The sequence below is a fragment of the Musca vetustissima genome, unplaced genomic scaffold (genome assembly GCF_032173495.1).
Source record: "Musca vetustissima isolate MV318-11 ecotype Yass unplaced genomic scaffold, APGP_CSIRO_Mvet_v1 utg62469, whole genome shotgun sequence".
In the NCBI taxonomy this organism is placed as follows: Eukaryota; Metazoa; Arthropoda; class Insecta; order Diptera; family Muscidae; genus Musca; species Musca vetustissima.
This window is the reverse complement of record NW_026889182.1, coordinates 87,520-98,886: the sequence shown is the minus strand read 5'-3', so window position 1 is coordinate 98,886 and position 11,367 is coordinate 87,520. Positions and strand designations below refer to the sequence as shown.

Here is an 11,367-nt window from a genome sequence, read left to right as displayed (position 1 = left end):
CCTAACCTGTGACAAGTTTGTTTGAAATCGCTCAATATTTGGATAGAGCTTCCATATATATTTTCGCCCGATTTCAAGTAAATTGGGCATCAAACTCCTCATGTTAGTCAGATTGACATCAAATTTTGCACAACTTACAAAATTGAGCATAGAATTACGTAGTTGCGTTTTCTAGAAGTGCAAACATAGCCCAACGGATGACATATTTATATTTGTTTGAAGTCGATTGACATACTTTATGGATAGATCTTTGCGCAGAGGCGATATCGTAACCAATGAAGTTCTACTGAGGTGCGATTATTGCTAGTTGGGAAAAATCGGTTTAGAATGATGTGTGTTAAGTTTCGTGAAAATCATTTTAGATTCAGATATAGCTCCCATATATATTTTCGTCCGATTTTATGTAAATGTTGTGCCAAATTCCCTATATATCTTTCGATTTGTACGAAATTTGGCATAACGTACTGAATTAGGTGTAGAATGATGTGTGTTAAGTTTCCTGAAAATCGGTGCAGATAGCCCCCATATATATTTTCGTCCGATTTTAAGTAAATGATGCACCAAGATCTCAAAATGTGGCCGATACTGATATTAGTATATCTTAACCAGTGACAAGTTTCGATGAAATCGGTTTAGATTTCGATATAGCTTTTATATATATTTTCGTCCGATTTTAAGTAAATGGTGCACCAAACTCCTCAAGTTTATCAAATATTTATCAAAATAATCAAGGGGTGTCCGATTGATATGATTTAGTGTAGGTGAAAAATTTAGTATAGGTTGCAGAATGACATGTTTTTGGATCAAATTTCATTTTATTGGTCCTTCAAAAATGCATCATCTGTTAGGATTCATCTGTTGAATATACCCAAAAAGGTAAAGGGTATCATATAGTTACCCCATTTTTCGGTATTTTGGATACGTTTTTCAATCGAGTAGGTTCTAATTTCTTATTTTGGGTTCTCATTGGGTGTCTAATCCATTTTTTTACAAAAAATATCGTTGTCTGTCCGCGATTTGGTATAGACCTCACAAAACTGTACACCAAATTTTTGACAATTTGAGGATTTCGGTGTGTACAAGGTTCTAGCTCAAATTTCCAATAGCCTCTATTTTTGATATTTCTCTTGGTAGTTATTTACCATGGCATAAAACCCACATAAAAATACCGATCAATTTAAAAATTTGACTGTTCACCTCACAGCGGTGAGTATAAAATGGTCGGCCCTGTCGAACTTAAGGACGTTTTACTTATTTTTATTCATATTTTTTAATAAACAATCTCTACTCTACTTAATAATGTAAAAAATCAACAAAAGTACACATTTATTACAAAAATTAAGAAATGTAATGAGAAACAATTTGTAAATGGCCTAAGTCCACGAAAACATGAAAAACAAATGAAAAGTCTTTAAGTCCCAAAAAAGTGCGTATGTATTTCCGCAAACACTTATTTGTACTCCTCATATAACTTTGTACTCTAATTTGCAATATTTGGGGACATTTTCTGCATAGGCCTATTTTTGTATATCCCTTAAGGAAGATTCCGCCGTTTTTTCTTACGTCATTTCATTTAACTTTTACTTATTTTTCTAGAGTTTTTAATTACTTGTATTTAATAGAAAAAAAAATAAAATACATTATTTCTCACTATTGCTCACAGATAAAGTTTTAAAGAGTGTACAAGGTAAACATTTGCATGAATGTACCTGTACAATGAATGCCCACCGTTAATGTTAAGTCGTTGAATGAAAACAGAGAATACAAAATACAATGCATGATGTTCACTCATTGGACTCATGGATGTTGTATAAGTTGTTCTTGTAATCCATCATACTGAATGTTGTGCTTTCGAGTTTGATCGTTTGATCGGACAAAGCACAGCGAAGAACAACACATCTTCGGTGGTTGAATTCATTTGCACTCATTCAATATTGTTGTGTACTCTGAATACGACTTAACACCCATGAATGCGGATGGGCATTCATTGTACGAGTACATTCTTGCAGATGTCTAGAATGAGACCCACAAAACCCCTTGGAAAAATGAGGGGTCAGGAAAAATCACCAAAATCTTGTGGGCTGACCCAAGTGAAGACTAAACTAAGCAAATCCTAATGCAACTCCGATCATGTAGCTCATCTCGAAAAAGAAATTAATAAAAAACATTTACATTAATGATCTTTCGCCCTAAAAAGGCATAAAACTCAAAAATTAAAAAAAGAAATAAGTCGACTTACGGATATTCTGACGGGACACCTCAGCCTGAAGGCACATCTACTCAAGATTGGTTGCGAAGGTAGCAGCTTGTGAAGAGTGTGTGGGAACGACAGTGAAACGCTGGAACATTTCCTGTACAATTGCCCAGCATTTATATGTCTTCGGACTAATCGATCTGAGGGCGTATGCATAGAGAGGTCTGAAGGAGTTGTGCACCAGAAAAATTATTAGCAGTGTTACCGCTGGGCATTTTAAAAAAGTTGTACACAGAGTCGTTCCCTTGAAAAAAAAGTTGCACAGAAAAATAAATTTGTCAGATTTGCCAGATACCCTTGGATTTCAAAAATGACGTTTGGGAATCCAAACAAAGTTTGCATTTACACATAAAAAAGAAAATATAACTTAACAAAAACAGGAAAGAAAAATAGCACAAAGCTTAATAAGTTGTAAACAGAGTCACAGGACATCAAATATTTTGACTTTTGTCGCACAACTGTAACCCTAATTATCAGAAAAAATCTTAAAAGGGGGAAGATAATATGACGGACTTTAGTTTCTATTGGGATATAAACCATCAAAAATGTAATTTTTTCATCACTGATTAAAAATAAAAAAGAGAAATATGAAAAAAATGTTCGTTGTATTCGTTTTCTACGGTGGAAATCTTCGTTTTATCTTTCATGTACATATAAAAATCGTTTAACACCTCCGTTATTCATGATTGCCTCAAAAACAGGGAAAATTACCTCTATTCATCCTGTTATTGAAATATATTTGTTTCCACTTGCTTATCTTCTCAATTACTTTATTTATAAAAGACCCACACACTTCTATTTGTCGTACAAGTGCTTCGCCGTATCCAAACCAATATTTGAGTCCTATCTTATTTTGAAAAAGTTTCCCTAAGAGTACTACCTAAAATTCAACTAGGTCGTTCGACGTTATTCACAAGTTCACAAAAGTAAAACACATGTATTTATACGAATGTTACCGAAATACGTCTTCGCACAAATTTTCAAACTATGACAGAACGTATTTTTTGTTTTTTCATTTGTTGAAAAAGGAATGAAAACATAAAGTAAATATGACTTTTTCAATACGAATATAATATTGTTACGAATATAACATTAGATTTAAGTTAATTTAGATTAATTCCGTTAATTTAAGAATTTGAATTGTAACGTAAATTTCTACTACGCAGTTTATTTGAATAACTTCACAACAACAACTACTGTATAGATTTTTCTACATCCTCCCATTTCCTCTTTCATTTTCTATTTTGTTATTGTCGTACAATTCTTGTTAAACGTCATCATTGATGATCGCTTAATTCCTCTTTCTTTGTTACCCCCTCGCCTGTATATGTGTTGTTGTTATTGTTTACTCAATGTAAGTTTGTATGTGTGTTTGTTGCATTGGTAGATTGTTCGTGATCTAGGCGTTACCAGATCGTCTAGAAACTTCTGTAGCGACAAGCGAGGCTCATATAAATAGGGGAAATGGAAAGGCAGTGAGTCAGTTGTGAATCAGATCGCGAATTGAAACCGTCGTGTAAAGTAAAGTGCAAAGTAAAGTTGTGTGAATAAAATCATTGTAATAATCGTAATCAGAACGAACCCTCGTTTTATTTGGTACGAACTGTGCTGGGAAATAAAACAACGTCTACACGGGATTAAGCAAAATCCAAGAACGTAACAATTGGTGTCGGAAGTGAGATTACGATAATACTACGATGAAATTTAAGGACCTACGAGTGGAAGACTTAAAGAAGGAGCTCAATAAATTGGAATTGTCCTCTACTGGCAACAAGGCTGAGCTACAAAAACGTCTGTTGGATGAGTTCGAGCGCCGTGGTATGAACATCGATACATATGAGTTTGACAGTAAGGATGAAGTGGATTTATCGGAAATGGGCGAATCCAACGGTGAGGAAGTCTCGTCAGTAGCTGCCAAGGGTGACGATTTCAGAGAAATGCTGGCCAAAATGTTTGAGGAAAATTTCAGAAGGTTCGAAGAGAATTCCAGAAAGTCAGAAGAAAACACGAGACGAATGTTCGAAGAGAATTCCAGAAAGTTAGATGAAAATTCGAGAATAATGAACGAGAAACTCGAGAACATTACAGAAGTTATTGGAAGGAGAGTGGAAACCGTGGAGGTCCAAATTAAAGAGTTGGATAAGAAAGTGCAGTCGGTTGACGAGAAGATTCTGTCTGTGGATGAGAAATTTCTGGTCCACGACCACAGGGTTACGAATCTGGAGAAGAAAATGACGGAACTGGAAATTAAAGGTGGCCCGGTGCGAGTTCCTGATAACACACTAAAAATCAAACCTCCTGTATTCGACGGCTCTACGTCATTCAATGTTTTCAAGTTACAATTCGAGACAGTGGCTTCTAGAAATTCGTGGAACGACAGCGACAAAGCGGTTGCATTACTTCTGGCATTGAAGGGCAGTGCTGCTGATGTTATACAGAGTATTCCTGTCGCTTCTAGGAATAACTATGAAGATGTTATTGCTGCACTGGAACGTAAGTACGGTGGCGAACATAAACAAAACATCTACCTTATGGAACTAAGGGGAAAAGTACAGAGGGCAAACGAGACGTTACAAGACTTTGCAGCTGAGGTGGAACGTTTGGTGCTAATGGCGTATCCAGGAGAGAATCACCCATTGCTGGACCGTATGAAAATCGAAACCTTTGTGAATGGCATACGTGACCCTGAGATTAAATGTGCAACATATGCGTCACCAAAAGCGTCGTTTGCCGAAACTGTGTCGTCTGCCCTAGCCAAGGAGACGGCCAGAATAATTGTTAAGCCCCAGACCCACAAGATTCGCCAACTGGAGACCGAAGGTTGCGAACCCAAATCTCTCGTTAACTCGATCAAGGACGCCATGAGGCAGGTAATCGAAGAAACAAAGTTAGTAGGGATGACTAAGCCCAGGATTAGGTGCTTCAACTGCGATAAAGCAGGTCATATTGCGCGCGAATGCAGAGTTAAGCGCAAACGATCTAGGTCGCTGTCACCACCTCCAACGAAAGATGGTAGAAGAATGGATCAACAGTCCACCAAGGAGCCACCGTTAAACTAAATCGAGCCAGTCCAGCGGGGCATGAACTGGCTCCCATCGACGATGGCCCCACAATCTCCATAGCAATAGTACAACAGAAAAGTCACAACCTAACAACAACTGGGTACATCAATGGTGACAAGCGAGTTCTGACGTTAGATACTGGCGCATCAAAGTCCATCATAAGATCAGATCTGGTAAAGGGAAAAATAACGCAACTTAATGGAGTCAGACTGCGCACAGCAACGATATCGTAGACGAAGTGATAATAGGCGCAGATTTTATGATTGCCTTTGGTATCAATCTGGATATGAAAGAACGTGTAATAACCTGGTCTGACGTCGAAATTCCGTTAAACGTGGGCTACGATGAAAGTACACCCATTAGACGTCTGACTACGGACCATCCAGAGATAATACCGCCCTGCGCCGAAGCAATAATATGGGTACCAATGAATGGAGATTGTGGAGCCGAGAAGTTGTGGGTGGTGGGACCAGCAGAAAACACAAACAGTAACATCCTAATAGCGAATGCCCTGGTGAAAAGCAACAAGGACGGATTGATTCCTGTTAGAGTTTTGAACCTGTCAAACAAGCAAGAGCAGATTTACCAATTTTCCGATGTTGGACAATGCACACCAGCTGAAGCTGTAATTAATTTGGAAACTAGCACCGAAAAGCCAGCAGCCATGGAGAAGAAGCACCTCGACGGCTACATAAAAGAGTGGACACACCAATTATCACCTTCCGAGAGGAACAAGGCTAAGCAGCTATTATGGAAATATGCCTCTACCTTTGCGTTGACAAAAGAGCACCAAGGAAGAACATCAGTGGTGAAGCATGAAATCAATACAGCAGACACGAGACCCATTAAACAGCCTCCAAGAAGTGTTCCCCTGGCAAAAAGGGACGAGGTCCAGAAGCTGATAAGTGAAATGGAAAAAAGTGGTGTAATAGAACCATTGTCAAGTCCATGGTGCTCCCCAGTGGTCTTGGTCAAGAAGAAAGACGGAAGCACCCGATTTTGTGTGGACTACCGAAAGTTGAATGATGTCACCAAGAAAGACAGCTATCCGCTCCCAAGAATCGACGACACATTGGACACATTAGCCGGGACGTCATGGTTCTCCACCCTCGACCTGCAGAGTGGGTACTGGCAAATAGAGATCGCCGAGAAAGATAAGGAGAAAACAGCGTTTGGCGTAAATGGGGGTCTCTGGCAGTTCAATGTCATGCCATTCGGACTCTGCAACGCCCCGGCTACATTTGAAAGGCTGATGGAGCGTGTGTTAAAAGGGCTGCAGTGGAAGTCGTGCCTCATATACCTGGATGACATCATAGTCATGGGACGCAACTTCGACGAACACATTAAGAACTTAAAGGATGTTCTACAGCAGCTTTCGTCTTCAGGCCTCAAGCTGAACCCAAAGAAGTGCAGTCTCTTCCAACGAGAGGTGAAGTTCCTGGGGCACCACGTGACGCCGGAGGGCATATCGACGGATAAGGAGAAAATTCAAGCCGTCAGAGATTGGCCGCAGCCCCGAAATCTCCATGAGCTGCGAAGCTTTCTGGGTCTCTGCACATACTACCGTCGATTTGTCCCAAATTTTGCCAACATCGCCGCCTGTCTACACCGCTTGACGCAAAAAGGCCACAGGTTTCAGTGGGGCAACGACCAAGAAGAGGCGTTCGGTAAACTCAAAGACATGCTATGCAGAGCCCCCATTTTGGCATACCCTATACCTGGCGGAAAGTTTGCTCTGGACACAGACGCAAGTGCGTGCGGCATCGGTGGCGTCCTTTCCCAGGAAATCGACGGACAGAAAAAAGTCATCGGGTACTACAGCCGGACATTGTCGAAGCCTGAGAGGAATTACTGTGTGACGAGGAGAGAGCTGCTTGCTGTCCTTGAGTGCGTTAAACACTTCCACAAATACCTATATGGCCAGCATTTCCTGCTGAGGACCGACCACGCTGCTCTCCAATGGTTGCTGCAGTTTAAGAATCCGGAAGGTCAACTAGCCCGTTGGATCGAGAGGCTCCAGAGTTATGACTTCAGAATCGAGCACCGAAAAGGCGGAAAGCACGGTAATGCTGATGCCCTGTCTCGTCGGCCATGCAAGGTAGAATGCAGGCATTGCTCAAAGGCTGAGAATAAAGAAAATATCGTTGATGTCCGACTATTGCAGTTTGAGTCGGGTGAAGATTGGTCGACGGAACAACGAAGAGATCCAATTCTGGGCAAAATAATTTCGGCCATAGAAACGGGCAAGCGAAGAAATTACCTCCGAAAGCCCTCTTTTAAAATCCTATTGGGCCCAGTGGGACAGTCTACTTATAATAGATGGTTGTTTATATCGCAAATGGGAAAGTGAGGACGGTAAATCTCACCGGAACTGGATCGTCGTCCCCGACTCCAAAATAAGAGATGTCTTGTCGGAGTTTCACGATGGGCCAAGTGGAGGACATCTTGGCATATCAAAGGCCGCTAAAAAGTTAAAGCAGAGATTCTACTGGGTCGGCTGTCAAAAATCCATTGCCGACTGGATCGCCAATTGTGAAAGGTGCATAAGAGCTAAAGGTCCAACACGGAAGAGTCGAGGCTACATGCAGCAGTATAATTCAGGAGCCCCTTTTGAAAGAATCGCAATGGATGTAGCTGGACCGTTCCCCACAAGCGACTCTGGGAACCGGTATGTCTTAGTGGTCATGGATTACTTCAGTAAATGGCCAGAGGTTTATGCTATCCCGAATCAAGAAGCCAGGACAATTGTGGATGTGTTCAGCAAAAATTGGATTTGTCGCTATGGTGTTCCATCTGAGGTTCATTCCGATCAAGGTAGGAATTTTGAATCAGCGATCTTCAAGGAAATGTGCGACTCCTACGGAATCAAGAAAACCAGAACGACGCCCCTACATCCACAATCAGATGGCATGGTGGAAAGATTCAATCGCACCCTGGAAGAACATCTACGGAAAGTGGTGGACAGTGGCCAACGAGACTGGGATGAGCATATTCCAAAGTTTTTACTGGCTTATATATCGGCCATTCATGATTCCACATCCCGGACCCCAGCCAAAGTTCTGTTCGGAAATGAATTAAAGCTACCTGGCGATTTGATATTCGGTGCTACCCCAAACGACGATGTGAACCAAGAAGAAGACAGTCAAAACTCTTTTAGTAAAGTCCACGATGCAGTCCGACATCGAATAAAAATGGTTAGCAACCGCATGAAGGCAAGGTACGATCGAGCGGCAAATACTGATGGGTTTCAAGAAGGGCAACTGGTACTATTGTTCAACCCACAACGAAAGAAAGGACTATGCCCCAAATTGCAAACGCACTGGGAAGGACCCTACACGATTGTCACGAAAATAAATGACGTCGTTTATCGCATCCAGAGGAGCGACAGTCCCAGGTCGAAGATGAAAGTTGTACATTTGGAGCGGCTGACCCCCTACAGAACGGGAACTGTGCCTATTCGGGACGAACAGGCTTAAGCGGGGGGCAATGTTACGAATATAACATTAGATTTAAGTTAATTTAGATTAATTCCCTTAATTTAAGAATTTGAATTGTAACGTAAATTTCTACTACGCAGTTTATTTGAATAACTTCACAACAACAACTACTGTATAGATTTTTCTACATCCTTCCATTTCCTCTTTCATTTTCTACATATTTTGTTATTGTCGTACAATTCTTGTTAAACGTCATCATTGATGATCGCTTAATTCCTCTTTCTTTGTTACCCCCTCGCCTGTATATGTGTTGTTGTTATTGTTTACTCAATGTAAGTTTGTATGTGTGTTTGTTGCATTGGTAGATTGTTCGTGATCTAGGCGTTACCAGATCGTCTAGAAACTTCTGTAGCGACAAGCGAGGCTCATATAAATAGGGGAAATGGAAAGGCAGTGAGTCAGTTGTGAATCAGATCGCGAATTGAAACCGTCGTGTAAAGTAAAGTGCAAAGTAAAGTTGTGTGAATAAAATCATTGTAATAATCGTAATCAGAACGAACCCGCGTTTTATTTGGTACGAACTGTGCTGGGAAATAAAACAACGTCTACACGGGATTAAGCAAAATCCAAGAACGTAACAATATAATTGGGCAATTACTATAATTTTTCATCGTTGTTCCTCGATTTTGTTTAGTTCGCTAAGAAGTTGTATATTTTTGAGCACCTCGTTGGAATTTAGGTAATGTTGTAAGAACAGATAAATTAAATAACGCATTATTTTGTTAATATTAATATTTTGTTAATAATTGATAATTAATGGTTCGATTACGGATGGTAATCATAGTTTAGTGGCGTTGCCAGTTGCCAAATTTGAATTATGGATGACAACTGTTGCCAACTTCAGTTGCTTCAAATAGAATTTTTCGGCAATCATTTATTTCTGGCTGCTGTTTAGTCGTGTTTAGCAATAACAACTTGGGACCATGATATGTATGCCATCTATACATGCGACAACTCCGGGAACTTTGTTTTCGAATAAAAAAATTGTATTCTTCCCCTTTTCCTCCTCTGTTAATTTGGAAACAATCCAAATTTTACACAGTTTTTCCTCTATTAGCCGGACAACTTCGGTCAAAACAACCGACATTGTGGATTGAGCCATGCCAAGGTTGAAGTCATTGCCTCCGAAAAAAATCTCAGAGCTGCACACACTTTTAAGAGAGGAGGAATTGTTTTTGGACCTCGGGATTAATCTCTTAATGCCTTCCAATAGATGATACGCCTTGCATATCATTTTCATCATCAACAAATAGTTCCAGTGAGCTTATCATCACTTAAAATTAGTTTTTCTGAAATATTCTATTCAATACAGCAACTGAGAAAAGTTGATATTCATAACAACGTTACCTATAATCCGATGGGGCGTACAGAAAAATTCAACTTCCCCACTTTTCAAAATGTTGTGTACGGCCGTATTTCCCAAATACGTCGAATACACATCTTCAAGCGAATAATACAAACCGCAGAATAAAGTTGAAAATTTATTAAATTAATCCAAATATTTTATGTTCACATTCGAAATTTCATATTTTCTGAATGTTTTTGTTTTTATTTCCAACAAAAGAAAAAAAAACAAAAAATACGTTCTGTCAAAGTTGAAAATTTTCAACTTGAAATTTTGTACGCTCGGCGTATTTGGGTAACATTCATACAAATACATGTGTTCTACTTTTGAAAACGAGCTGGTCGAACGGGCTAGTTGAATTTTAGGTAATAGCCTAGACAGACGACAGCCTTAATTTGCATTAACAGTCTTAATTCAAATTAACTTGTACATTATCCTCATTTTTATGTGTCGTAAATGATTTGTTGTCAAATTTGTTTACGTTTATGAAAAAATATTAGAAATAAAGGCAAATTTCAACATTTTTTGTCAAATCGGGAGCTGTTTTACTACCATTTTAACTGTTATCCTTCCATTCTGTCATGTATCTATTTCATAAAGATGTAATCCCAAAAAAATATTGGAAACAATTGTGAAATTTTCATCCTACACACAGACAAACAATAGTTTTGAAAGAAAAAGCTGTTTCATAAATGCAGAAACTCTCGTCTGTCAGGGTAAATATTAATTCAAATTAAAAACTTTTTAATGCAAATTTAGGTTGTCGTCTGTCTATGGTATAATAGCCTAGACAGACGACAGCCTTAATTTGCATCCTCATTTCCTCATTTTTATGTGTTGTTAATGCACAAAATCAAACTGAATTTATACTGAATTAGGCAATTTCAATATGGCAATGCTGTCGAAAATTAATTGTTTCTTGTCAAATTTATTTATATTTATATTTATGAAAATAAAAATAAGAAATGAAGGCAAATTTCAACAATTTTTTAAATTGGGAGCTGTTTTGCTAAGATCCTCCTTTATGTCATGTACTTATTCCCTAAAGATGTAATCCCGAAAGATATTGAAACAAATGTAAAAAATGTTCATCTTACACACAGACAAACGATTGTTTTGAAGCAAAAAAAAAAAAACTGTTTCGTAAATGCAGAAACTCTCGTCTGTCAGGGGTAAATATTAATACAAATTAAGACATTTTTAATGCAA

At 39.0% G+C, this 11,367-nt stretch overlaps 1 pseudogene; it reads left to right on the top strand.

Moving 5' to 3' along the window:
• The first annotated feature begins 246 nt into the window (after nucleotides 1-246).
• Nucleotides 247-409, top strand: LOC133336894 (U4 spliceosomal RNA; annotated as a pseudogene).
• Nucleotides 410-11,367: the final 10,958 nt, after the last annotated feature.